This window comes from Mustela nivalis (assembly GCF_964662115.1).
Source record: "Mustela nivalis genome assembly, chromosome: 14".
Taxonomy (NCBI): Eukaryota; Metazoa; Chordata; class Mammalia; order Carnivora; family Mustelidae; genus Mustela; species Mustela nivalis.
In genome coordinates, this window is record NC_139033.1 from 1431510 (window position 1) to 1443662 (window position 12153).

A 12153-nucleotide genomic window follows, 5' to 3' on the forward strand; every position below is an offset into this window, starting at 1 on the left:
AGCTTTGGAATGAGCCAGACCTGGGTTCAGCCGGGCCTCTGTCTGCCAGCCCCACCTGGGTGCCCTCAGCCAAAGAACAACTCCCCACAGCCCCAACACCCTCAACTGTAGAACAGGTGAACGGCAGGTCCTCCAGAATGGGGGGAGGGTCATGTGACCCATGGAACCGCCCCCACCCCAGCCCTAGGGCGGGGCCATGCACACAGTGGGCCCCTGTTAGTTTATCAGTCTGGAGGCCAAGGGCTGGGCTCTGGACCCAGACAGACTGGGTGGAATCCCAGCTCTCACGCCTATGCGCTGTGTGGCCCACGGCAAGTGACTTAACCTTTCTGGGTCCCCATTTCCTCGCTGATACCACAAGGGCAGAAATAACACCGCCTTAGCAGAAATAGTACCTCCTGAGAATGAAGGAGCAAGTGGCGGGCCAGTACCCTGTCTGGGTGTGCACTCTTGTGTTTATTCTGCTGATGATGCAATCATGCGAGCCAGCACCGAGCTTCGAGGCGCCGGGGCCAGACGGAATACGGCTCCTTCCCCAGCTGAGTTTCCAGGGTAAGGGAGACAGAGTCTGGAAGGGGAAGGGATGCCCCTGCTGCTGTGGTTGTAGGGGTACACCAGGGGAGCCGAGAGCAGGACCCCAGTGGGGGGGGAAGGCTTCTGGGGAGGTGGTCCCTAAGTTGAAACTTGAAACTAGTGAGTCGGCCCCTCTGAACAATAAAACGTATGTTCATAGGAATTTTGGATAAGAAAATAATCGGACAAGTGTGAAGTGGGGCATTTATTATAGTCAAAGAGTTGAAAAGAACCTAACCAGTCACCCAGAAAGTGTCAATTCAAGAAACCTATATAAATAGTAAACTGCATGGGGGGAGGGGGTGAGTTAAATAAATAAATAAATAAACAAACCAGTACATTAATTCAATGAAATAATTAACAGGATAAGTTGTGTACACACACACACACACACACACACACATCCCTATCACTGAATGAAGGAGTTTACAGTTTGGAACATGGAGCATGACTGAGCCATTTTCCACCTAGATGTAGCATATATGTGTGTGTGTGTGTTCATACCGAAGTGTTAATGATATTTCTCTCTGGGGAGCAGGGCTTGGAATGAAAGCAGGATTTATATTTAAACAACACAGGGCCTGAACGTAGTTAAAGGTTTTGATGTGTTTTGTCAGACAGCTCTCCAGAAATGGTCTATCAAGGTGTATTGCAACTATGCAGATTTTTTGCTTCCCGGTGACATTTACGAAAACCAGACATTATGAAACATTTTCATCTTTGTTCATTTGACACTATGAAAACCCAAAAAACAAAAAAACCAAACCCATTGCTGTTTTAATTTGAAAAAAACAAAAATTAAAATAAGGAAAGGGGAGCACAACTAGGGGGCCAGGAAGGGCATTCCGGTGGAGAGAGCTGGCCCAGGCTGGTGGGATATCCGGCAGCTCCCGAGACCCTTATAGGGAGCGGCTGCCCTTCCCACAGCTGCCTGGGGCTCGCATGTGCTCCTGGTTTGCACTCAGATGGTGGGCACTGCTCCTAGCTGGGCTCCGCCTGCCAGAGGGGTGGGTCATTCCCAGTGGGCCTTGCCACCGGCCACCCAAACACCACCCACAATCCCGGTCCCCGCTGGCATGGCCGCCAGCCTCCTCTGGAGGCCCCCACTCCACGCAGCTGGCCGCCCCCGCCTCGGCCCGCCCAGTTTCCTGCCCCTCCCTCCCTCCCTCTCTCTCACTCTCTCTTGCTCTCTCCTCCCTCCAGCTGTTCCTCTGGCAGAGTTCTGTCCCATTCAGGCTAGTGAGGAGCTCGGGACAGCACGAGGTCTCCTGGAGAGCCTCCTGAAGGCTGAGGCGATTTTGGGCTGGGTGGGGGGCATCCCGTGGCCGAGAGAAAGAAGCTGGACCACATAGGTCCCCTACACGGCCTCCAGTGGCCTGAAGTCCAGGGGAGCCCTTGGGAAGACCCAGGCGGAGACCAGCCACAAGGTAGCACGCTTGCCTTTGACACTGTCTGGAGGGGCCAGCCAAGGGGAGAGTCATAGAGAGAGGAGGTTCTGCTTAGCATTTAATGTTTGTCAAAATGAAAACCTGTTTTTTCAGATTTCCGAAGTCATGCATGCTAATTGTAAAAAACAGCAGGGTCACCCTATTTTTAAAAGCGGTGAGCTCTGTGTTTTCCTTCATGAATGTTCACAGCTACGAGGCAGGTGTTGCCCTCTCACAGGTGTCCTCATTTTACAGGTGGGTGAACCAGGGCCCAGAGAGGGAAAGGCAGTGGCTCAGAGCGGCAAGACGGTAAGTGGGGGATGGTGGGGCAAGGAGTAGTGAGGGGAGGTTGAGATTGGAACAAAGCCGGTGTTACCGGCACAGACCACTGCCTCCGTACAGAGACTTCGAAGGACAGCCTCATCCAGAGGTGGCCCTTCAGGGGGCTCTCTCCGTCGCTCCCACACTTGCTCACTCACTAATTCATCTTGAGAGCCTACTAGATGGCGCAGACACAGCTAAGGATGTAGGTGTGGGCTCGCACACACATGTCCAACATCTGATTTGGCAACCTCCCTTGTCTTGCACAGGGGCTGTGCACTCCCATTTGTATTCCTCCAGGATGCATTTTAATGGCTGCATGGAAAGGCGTCTTGGGATTTATGTAACCGCTTCTCATCGTGGTTGCTTCCTTCTTTTTTTTTTTTTGTTTTGTTTTGTTTCTTTTTTCCATGATTACAAGCGGTGCTCTTTCGTGTACATCATCTTTGCATGTCTGGTCTCTGGATACTTTTCCAAAGTATCCCTGATACTCTTTGAAGGTGAGCCAAAGGTGTGCCTGTTTTTAAGGTTTGTGAAGCTTCTAACCGCTTCCCTCTACATTTCGTTATTAACGCTGGTCACCCGCTGTAAGTTACTTGTCCATTTTTCTTTTACGAGCCTATGGTTCAAGTCCGCTCCCATGTTTTTCTCTGTCAGTGTGTTTATCTTCGGCTGATTTTTAAGAGTTCTTTGTATATGGACGATGGGAACCCTTTGGCAGTGCTATCTGTTGAGCACACCTGCCCTCCCCTCTGCTCTGGCTGGCACTTGGGCACTGTGCTACTGTTGAAACGAGTACGCCGGAAAGGCTCGCCTCGAGCAAAGTTAAGAACAACATATCATAATCCAGTAACCACTGCTCGCTACAAGTCTGATCCCTCAGACCAGCCTGTGGTTCCGACAGGCCAGCGAGGAGGGGGTCAGGTTTTGGGTCTGTCTTCTTTTTCTAGCAAGAGGCCTGATCCTGCCCTCCCTTTTGGCAGCCCCTACTTCCTTTCAAAGAGCGATCTCACCTGTGGTTCTCGCCGTCTCTCCTTTCTCCAGTGTCCGATGGTGGGAGGGGGGATGCTTGGTGCCTTCTCAAGAAAGAAGGCTTAGCTTAAACCAGGGATGCTCAGACGGTGGGGTGTCAGGCACTGAGAAGCCCACAGGAAGAGTTCCTTCGTGGTACCAAGGACTTTTTCTGGACTCTGCCAAAACTTCAGGGAATAGGTAAACTTGACTTTGGGCAAATCACTCCTCTCTCTGGCTTGACCCTTTCTGGGAGGTCCCTCTCTCCGTGCCTAGTCTTGTCTGTCTCTCCTGCCGGCCTGGGGCTCCTTGAGGCCAGACTTGGGATACTTACACTCCTCTCTATATCCTCTGGGTGCTCGGTAAATGTTCTTGAATAAGTGAAGTAAATAGGCCTCAGTTTTGCCATCTGTAAAATGGGACTGGAAGATCAGACAACGTCTCATCCCTCAGGTGTTTCCTTAATTAAATCTTCCTGGTTGGCAAACCACTTTACTGCCATGCTTTTCTTGAATCCTCACTGTGGCTGCGTGATAAAGATATTATTAACATGTCCATTTTACAGATGAGGAGACTGAGCCCTGGGGAGGGGTTCTGATGTTAGACCTCCACGAAAGACACTAGAACATTGTGGCTGCAGCATGAGTTTGTTTGGGTAAGTTTGAACCCCATCAGCCTCCTGCCAGCTGAGTGACATGAACAAGTTATCTGTATGCTCCAGTCTCCTCATCTGTAAGACAGGGATATCATAAAGACTACATGAGATCACACACGTGGAACAGTTAGCAGAGGGGTCATCACGTCGTAAGGAGCTCTAGCAATGTAGGCCAGGAGTCTTTGATCATTTCTACACCATACCTGCTGTCCATACTTTCAACACCCATCTGAGCCAAATAGAAATTATTATTAATTTCTTTACCAGTGGAGTATTAATGCCTAGATACCCATCAGGTTACAAAAAAATCCCTTAAAGCCTGTTTCACTCACTCTGAGGTACCCTGCACGAGCATGGTTATTACTGCCCATAATGATTTCCATTTTCCAGGCTACAAAGTAGACTTGGGGCTTCTCAAAGTGTGGTCATGGGAATGCTGGCATCGGAACGATTATGAATAATCGTGGATATCTCCTAAAGCTTCAGTTTGGGCAGTCAAGAGTCTCCACGCGAGGCGTGGGAGTCTGCACGTGGCACCAGTTTCCCAGATGATTCGGATGTACCCCAAAACTTGAGGGCTACTGAGCTAGAGGATGTGAACATCTTTTCTGTTTGCCTTTTGTCCAGGTTTCTGGGTTGTTTATTGCACGCTGAGGTTGAATTTTTTTCCCTTTCTAAGCAAATATCTATGCACTTCTGTGAGCCTGTGTGTCTGTCCTGTGTCAGCAGTTGAGGCCAGGAGGCCTGGTGCAGAAGTGAAACTTTATCTTGTAGCACCATAGACAGTCGGAGCGTGCTAGCCGGCACCCAGTGTGTGGGCTTTGAAATTATTTTAAGAAACAGAAATCTTTCCTGCAATGAAGACATAGGGAGGACGGCAGTTGGAATGCAGATACAAGGCATGTTATTCTAGTTGAAACAGAGGTGGAGGACTCCAGGCTGTGTTCATGGAACCTCACTCTTGGAGCTTGGTGGGGCAGGTTGAAAATGGCATATCTATTCCAGACTGATCAGAGACCAAAATTCTGGAGCTTTGCAGAATTTGATTCATGATCTTATGCAAGGTATTTTCACTCCATGGCCATAATCATCTCATGTGTGAACAAGGAGGTTGAAGGTTGTATTAGTCAGGTAGTAGCTGCAGTAACAAATAGTCCCAAACAAGTATAACAGCTCAGAAAAACAGATGTTTATGAGAAGGCAGGTGTTTCTGCATGAGGGAAGGTCCTCTTGCATGCTTGTCCCTACTGTCCCCTTGGACATCACACCTGATGAAAGAAAGCATGGAGGTGTGTGGCATATTTGCTTCTTCACTGCCCTCTGCCACATGGGAGAACTAGTCATATGACCAGTGTAGTCACAAAGGAGGCTGGGAAATGGAGTTCTTGGCAGGGTGGTTCTATCCCAGTGCCTGCTGTATGCTGTGGAAGGGGAGGATGGATTTTTGTGGACAGCTAGTTGTCTCTGCCACAAATGTGGTATCTTTGGGTGTCTCCCATTCTCTGATTTTCAGTCTAGATTTTCACTAACATGGTGCTAACAAGGTGATGTTGGACCCACAAACACTTTCCTATCCTAAAGATAATCCCCATCATCAGATGTACTGAGTAAATGCCCATGGTCCAGACCCATCAACGTGGGTTTCCCTGGAACTTAGGCAACTACTATTCTCTTTCCATCCTGGAATACACAAAACAATTCTATTGAGCACAGCACACTTCCTGAGCCCAAGGCTTTCATATCCAGTATCGCCCTACAGACTGACCCGGAAAGGCTCCATGATTATCCTCCCCATTTTAGAGATGAAGAGATTGAGGATCAGAGAGGTAAAGGGACTTGCCTAAGGTCACATACCTCATAAGCAAAAGAACTGGAATTTGAACTCAGATAATCCTAGTCCTGTCCTGAGGTGGCATCGCATGTTGGATGTGTATGTGCAAGTCCGTATGTGTGCATGTGTATGCGTGCTCCCATGTGCATGTGTGTGGTTAGGGTAGGGGGTCTCCTTGGGCTGCATCCCCCAGGGCTGGGCATGAGGAAGTAGAAGTGTAAGGAATTCTCCATATCGTGAGCATGGGCTGTGCTGGCCGGTCATAAGGCAGCTGGGTGGTTGTCCTGGCCTGGGAGATCTCAGTGTATCTAAGTGTCACAGTCACTGACCAGAAAAAAGGGAAGGGGATGGTGCGTGAGGACACAGACTGAGGGTGTCTGGATGGGACTGAGGCCTCAAGTGGGCCACACACATAGTGGGTGGTGGGAAAAATTTCTTGCGTGAATAAGCCTACGGAGAAGTAGAAGCTGGACCAATGTGAGAACCTTAAATGAATCGGGCCCAATCTCTGGTCTGAAGGCCCTTCGGGGGAAAGAGGGAGGCAAATCAGTAACAACTGACTTTTCTTCATTCACCCAACAAACATTTATTAGTACCTACTATGTGTCTGACACCCCTCAAAGCAGAACGAAGAAAAAGACACTCTTCCTGCTTCAGTGGAACTTTGGAGAGGCTGCGGGCTGTTTATGGTTGCCCCCACTTTAGACAGGAGGAAGGTGAGGCCCTGATTGGTTCAGTGACATTCCCGAGGTCACTTGGTGGGAGTAGGACCTGGGCTCCTAGTTCTCAGTCCAGAACGCATCTTTGTTCCCTTGGCCGGGACTGGGATGCAGGGAAGGTGCCCTCTGGGTTGATAGTCACTTTGTGCTGCCTATGGATGGTCATCAGGACAGGTTGGTTTTAGGCAAAATTAGGAAACCTTTTAACTTACTTCTCTTTTGGAATTTCTGTAGTTTTGCAGTGATGGGCACAAGAGAATCCAGAAAGTAGAATTTCTTGCCCGGCTGGGTGGAAGGGAGAGGTGGTCATTCTACCTGGTGCAGTCCAAGAAGGGAAGAACGAGTGGTCACAGAATCCACAGCCACTTGCTCTAGAGTTTAGAGCCCATCTCTGCTCCCTAACATCCTGTCACCTCTGTGTCCTCCTCTGTAAGACGGGTGTACTTCAAACACCTCCTTTATGGCATCATGGGGGATCACATGAGTTAATATACGTAAAGCACAGCATGGCGCACGGTCAGCTTAATGAAGACCTTTCTATTGTTTACTAGGAAAGCAGGCATGGAAATTTGCCTTTGCACACCTGGGTCCCTATGGGAGTCTGGCACCTTGTGGTCTTGGGTCCCCAGGTGGCAAAAGGTCATTTGGGTGCATCTCCTGGCTTCATGCTTTGCCCCTTGGAGAAGCCCTGGGCTGGGGGTAGTGGGGGAGGCTTAGGCCTTGTTCCGCAACCCCCCCCCCCGCCCCGCCCCGTCAAAAGCCACTCTGCAAGCTTGGAAGTACCAGCAGCTGACTCAGCAGGGGGAGTCAGCGACTACGCAGGCAACATGTCAGAATCAGTTCTGCTTTCTTGAGGTTCATGACTCGGATCCTCTGATCCCAGCCCTGGGGACAGCTCTTATGTAAGGAGATGGTTGGGTAAGGCAACTGGGGCAAGAGACCATGGCTAGTGTCTTCAGGTTTTCCGCTGGGAGCCTGGGCCCAGAAGGACAGGAGAGCTGGGTTTGGCACCAGCCACCTGGGTGAGCTTGGGGCAGCCTCAGGTGCTTGCTGTCTCAGCGTTGCGGAGAGTCCGTCTGCAGTGCTCAGGAAATGATCATGGTGGCAATAAAAGACAGGGGGACGTACAACATGCACCCATCCCTTGTTACCTGGATTTGTTGGAACAGCTGTCAGCATCTATGAATTCCTGAGTATGCGAGGAAGAGCTCAGGGAGCCAGTGTAGGAGTTCAGTCACTGCTGTTGTAACAAGCACCATAGGTGTAGTGGCTCAAAACCAGGCCCATGTCTCAGCTTAATGTTCTGGAGGTCGGAAGGCCCAAACTGGGCTGGAAGCAAGGTGTTGGCAGGACTGGGTTCCTTTCAGAGGCTCTAGAGGACAATCTACCCCATCCCCACCTTTTCCAGCCTCAAAAGGCTGCTAGATCCACAGTGCGTTTCTTCATCTCCAAAGCCAGCGGCAGTGGGTTGAGTCCTTCTTACGTGGGGTTGCTCTGACTCTCCTGGCCCCCTCTTTCATTGAAAAGGACCTGTGTGAGGACTTTGGGCCACCTGGATAATCTGGGATAATCTCTCGATTCTCAAGATCCTTGACTCAATCCCAGCTGCAAAGTCTCCTTTTAACACATCAGGTAACATATTCTCAGGTTCCAGGGGTGAGGACACGGCATCTTTGATGGAGGGAGGAATTATTCTGCCCACCACAGTGGGGGACATCTCGAACACTGTTCTGGGTCTGTTTCCTGAACTGGGAAATTGAGAGTTCAATTTGGTGGTCGCTGCTGCAGTGACAGCTGGCTCAGTGAGGCACGGACCAGTCAGAACAGATGTGGGTGTGAACCACCCATGAGGCTGTACTGGGGTGTGTGGGTGACCGTCAAGCCCGACCGAGGCCCCGGGCTTTGGCCTCATTCAGCCTGGATTCAAATTCCAGCTCTACTTACAAATCCTGTGGCTCTGAGCCAGTAAGTTTTTCATCTGTGAAATGGGATGGCAAGCTGTAAGTCTGGGTAGTGGTTAGGAAGAAGTGAAGGTGTCCACATCTCGTGTGGAGCGTGGTGTCTGGAACCTGGTAAAGGACTCAATGTGAACTAGTGATCCTTCTGGTGGTTGGGCCTCTACGTCTGGCCCTGGTGATTTCTAGACGGAGAACCCTTCTGTTTCTGCCCTGTGCTGGGGGGGGGGGAGATGTAGCCTGACTCCTGGGCTGCAGGTACCCTCAAAGAAAGAGGGTTCATTGTTGGGAATGTGTATGCCAACTCATGCTTAAGTTTGGGGGTGGTGGTACCAGATGCCCAGCCAGGCTTGTGTTCAACTAGAAGTTTCTCAGGCTCTGACGTGGCTCCAGGGAGGGGCCATCTTACCCCTTCTGCTGTAAGACCCTACAGCTCCCTGTCCTGCTGTTCTACCCATGGGGCTCAGTTTCCTCCAAGTCTGTGTCTTTTTGAGTTTCTCTTTCTATTTCTGGCTCTGCTCCTAATTGTGCCACACTCTCTGTGTTGTCTGCTGGAACAACCCAAGAGGGCCCACTGGATTCGTGGAGTCCTAGTGGGATCCTGATTTCTCTCTGATGGGTTAATCTGGTAGGCCCAAGACAAATCTCTAATTGACAAGGAATCGAATTGACATCGATCTGACATTGTCTAGTCCAGGGATGGAGCTCCACACTCCTCACTCATGAGCCACGGCAGACATGGATCTGTTTCAGTTATTTATTTCTGTGATTCAGATCACTCCAAAATATGAAATGGCTTCAAATGACTTCTTTATTCACCGTTCTGTAGCTGGGCTGAGTTCTTCAGCGATGACCCATGTCCATTCCTTGGGGTCTCTGTCGGGTCACTCATGGGCTGTGATCAGCCGGGAGCTTGACTGGGGTGAGGCTCCTTAAGATGGCTTCATGTCCTGCGGGGACGCGTGCTGCCTCTCCCCACATGGCACCACTTCTTGGACTTCTCTCCCTGGGGGCTCAGGACTCTGGGAGAGTGAAAGCCAAAGCTGCCAGGCATCCTGAGATCTAGGCTTGGGGTTGGCAAGCATCACTTCTGCCACACTTCGTTGGTCACAGCACATCACCAGCCCAGCCCAGACTCAAAGGGAAAAGCAGTAGGGTTCACGTCTTGATGGAGGAACAAAGTGCATCTATGGGAAGGGGGTGATGTTAGGGCCCATTGGTGATAATGAGCTATCAACCAGATTTGACCGTAAAATTTGGTGGATGACGATGGTCATCTGAGATGATCATGTATCATTCCTGACTGCCTTAGTCTGTTGGGGCTGCTCTCACAAAATACCAGAGACCAGGGCCTTGTAAATGTCAGACACTGATGGTTCATAGTCCTGGAGACTGGAAGTTCAAGGGTCAGGGTGCTGACGTGGTCAGGTTCTTCTGGGCTACAGATGGCTGACCTCTCACTGTGTCTTCACACAGTGGAGGGGGTGAGGGAGCTCTCTGGGGTCTATTTTATAAGAGCACTGATCCCACTCATTAGAGCTCTACCCTCATGACCTCATCGCCTCCCAAAGACCCCACCTCTGAATACTGTCACACTGAGGGTTAGGACATCAACTTACGATTTGGGGTGTGGGGAAGGGGCAGAGGGGACACAGACATTCAGACCAGAGGCCTGAGTGTGAGTTAGTCCCCCCTTTCACTGCTCAGATGGAGAAATAAGCTCGAGAAAGGGAGAAGGACTTGTCTAAAGGGGCCCTTGAAGGTAGTGAGAGAACCAGGATAGAGCTTCTGTCCCCCCCCCCAGCATTTATTGAGCACCTACTGTGTGCCAGGAACATGGCATCCAGGGAGAGACCAGCCCTGCCCTCAGGGGGCTCCCAGTCACTTGGGAAGACAGGTATGTAAACAGAGTGGGGTCCCTCCAGCCGGAAGGTTGGCTTTCATGGCGGGGTGCACAGCGCCAATTGCTCCTGGGTCATGATCACCCATGATATTTCAATCCATCATCCATTCACAACAGTAGCTGAACCCTGGTCATTTGATTAAAAGCACATTGTTGGTGGTTTTTTAGTTTTTCTGTTTTTGTTTTGTTTTATTTTGTTTTTACAGATTTTATTTATCTATTTGCAAGAGAGCAAATGAATGGGGGGAGGTGCAGAGGAAGAGGGACAGGCAGACTCCATGCTGAGCATGGATCCCAACTTGGGGCTCAATCCCACAACCTGAGCCAATACGGAGAGTTGAGTGCTCAACCAGCTGAGCCATCCAGGCCCCCTGAAAGCATATCGTTAAATACACTCAATGCGCCCAGTACTATAGGGGCAAAGAGCTTTGCTGGGGGTGCCTTTGCTGGGGAAGTCTGGAAATAGCACCTTGAGAAAAAAGTACAGATTTGAGCAGGCTCCAAGGATGAGTTGGCTTTCGATGAGACCTCTAGTTGGCTGGAGCAGAAGCTGGCCAGAAATAAAAGATATTTCAGGTAGGGAAAGCAGCATGAAGAGAGATTTGGAAACTTCATGAGCCTGGGGTGTCTGGTGTGGTGGGCGGAAGCAGGGAGTGGCCAGGGGGAGCCTGGACACTCTGCGGGGTCTTGAAGATCCCACCCAATTTTCTGGGTGGTCCACGGCTGCTAGTATTCACCAGAACAGCATCCTGTTGTCCCGAGGCTCACTCTTTCCAAACTCTGTGCTTAAGCTCAAACGTTTAAACAATTGAAGATTCCAGACAACCCCAAGCTAATTGAGTTTGAGCTTCCAACTTGGCAGAGGGCATGTTGGTTTGTGGCTCTATCTCTTGGGTTGTCTGGTCCAGAAACCAGCTTGGAAAAGAGAATATTTCTTTGCATTGGTGGCTTTTGTGACAGAATGATGGGTCCGCTCTCCTCCTGTGCCTGGGACTTGCTGACGGATGGAAACGCGGAGCTTGGGGCTAAAGAAAGTTGATTTAGGCTGGCACCCGTGGTCAGCCTGGGATTGTTTACTGTGGGGAGACTTTGCCAATGCTCCATTGGAGCCAGACTGAGCCGGGCTGGGAGCCGAAGGGCCCACCGGCCTCCCAGAGGCAGGGGAGGTAGAGCTGACTGACGTTGAGAGAGTCTTTGGGGGAGTGAAGTTCTCGCTGACTCGTCTCACAGGGGACCCCTTCAGCTGTCAGGGATTTGGGTCATGAAGAAAAAGGACGTTCCTTGAGTCAGAATGGGACATCCGTCTGGTGCATAGAAGGAGAAACTCGGCCAGTTCACAGACCTGTTTTGAAACCCGTTTCTGCTTGCTGGCTGTGAAACGCAGACAAGATCACTTAACTGCTCTGTGCCTCAGTTTCCCCCACTGTAAACTGGGGATCACCAGGGTGTTACATGGCTTACATGAGATCATGTATGGCCCAGAGGTGGGACTGAAAAGCACTGTGGCCTCTGCATGAGGGGGCCGGTCTCCAGTGGCTCAGAATGGTGATGGGGGAGTAGGGACCAGAAGTCCCGAGCCAGGAGGGGCTGAGAAATGCCAAGTGTGGACCATGCCAGGGTAATGTTAGGCCCCACACTTTCCCCTCCATTTCCTGCCTTGGCCCCCAAACATGGCAGGAGTGGGTGGGGACCTTGAATCGCCAGCCTCTCTTCTCTTGGGGAATGCTGGGCCTGCCTGGCCTCAATGGACCTTTCTTT

The 12153-nt window shown here is 50.7% G+C and overlaps 1 long non-coding RNA gene across 1 annotated transcript; it reads left to right on the forward strand.

Moving 5' to 3' along the window:
- The first annotated feature begins 1743 nt into the window (after nt 1-1743).
- LOC309848429 lies at nt 1744-7511 on the forward strand. Its single transcript, XR_014303039.1, has 3 exons — nt 1744-2000; nt 2256-2309; nt 3898-7511. It is a non-coding gene; the product is annotated as an uncharacterized lncRNA (long non-coding RNA).
- Nucleotides 7512-12153: the final 4642 nt, after the last annotated feature.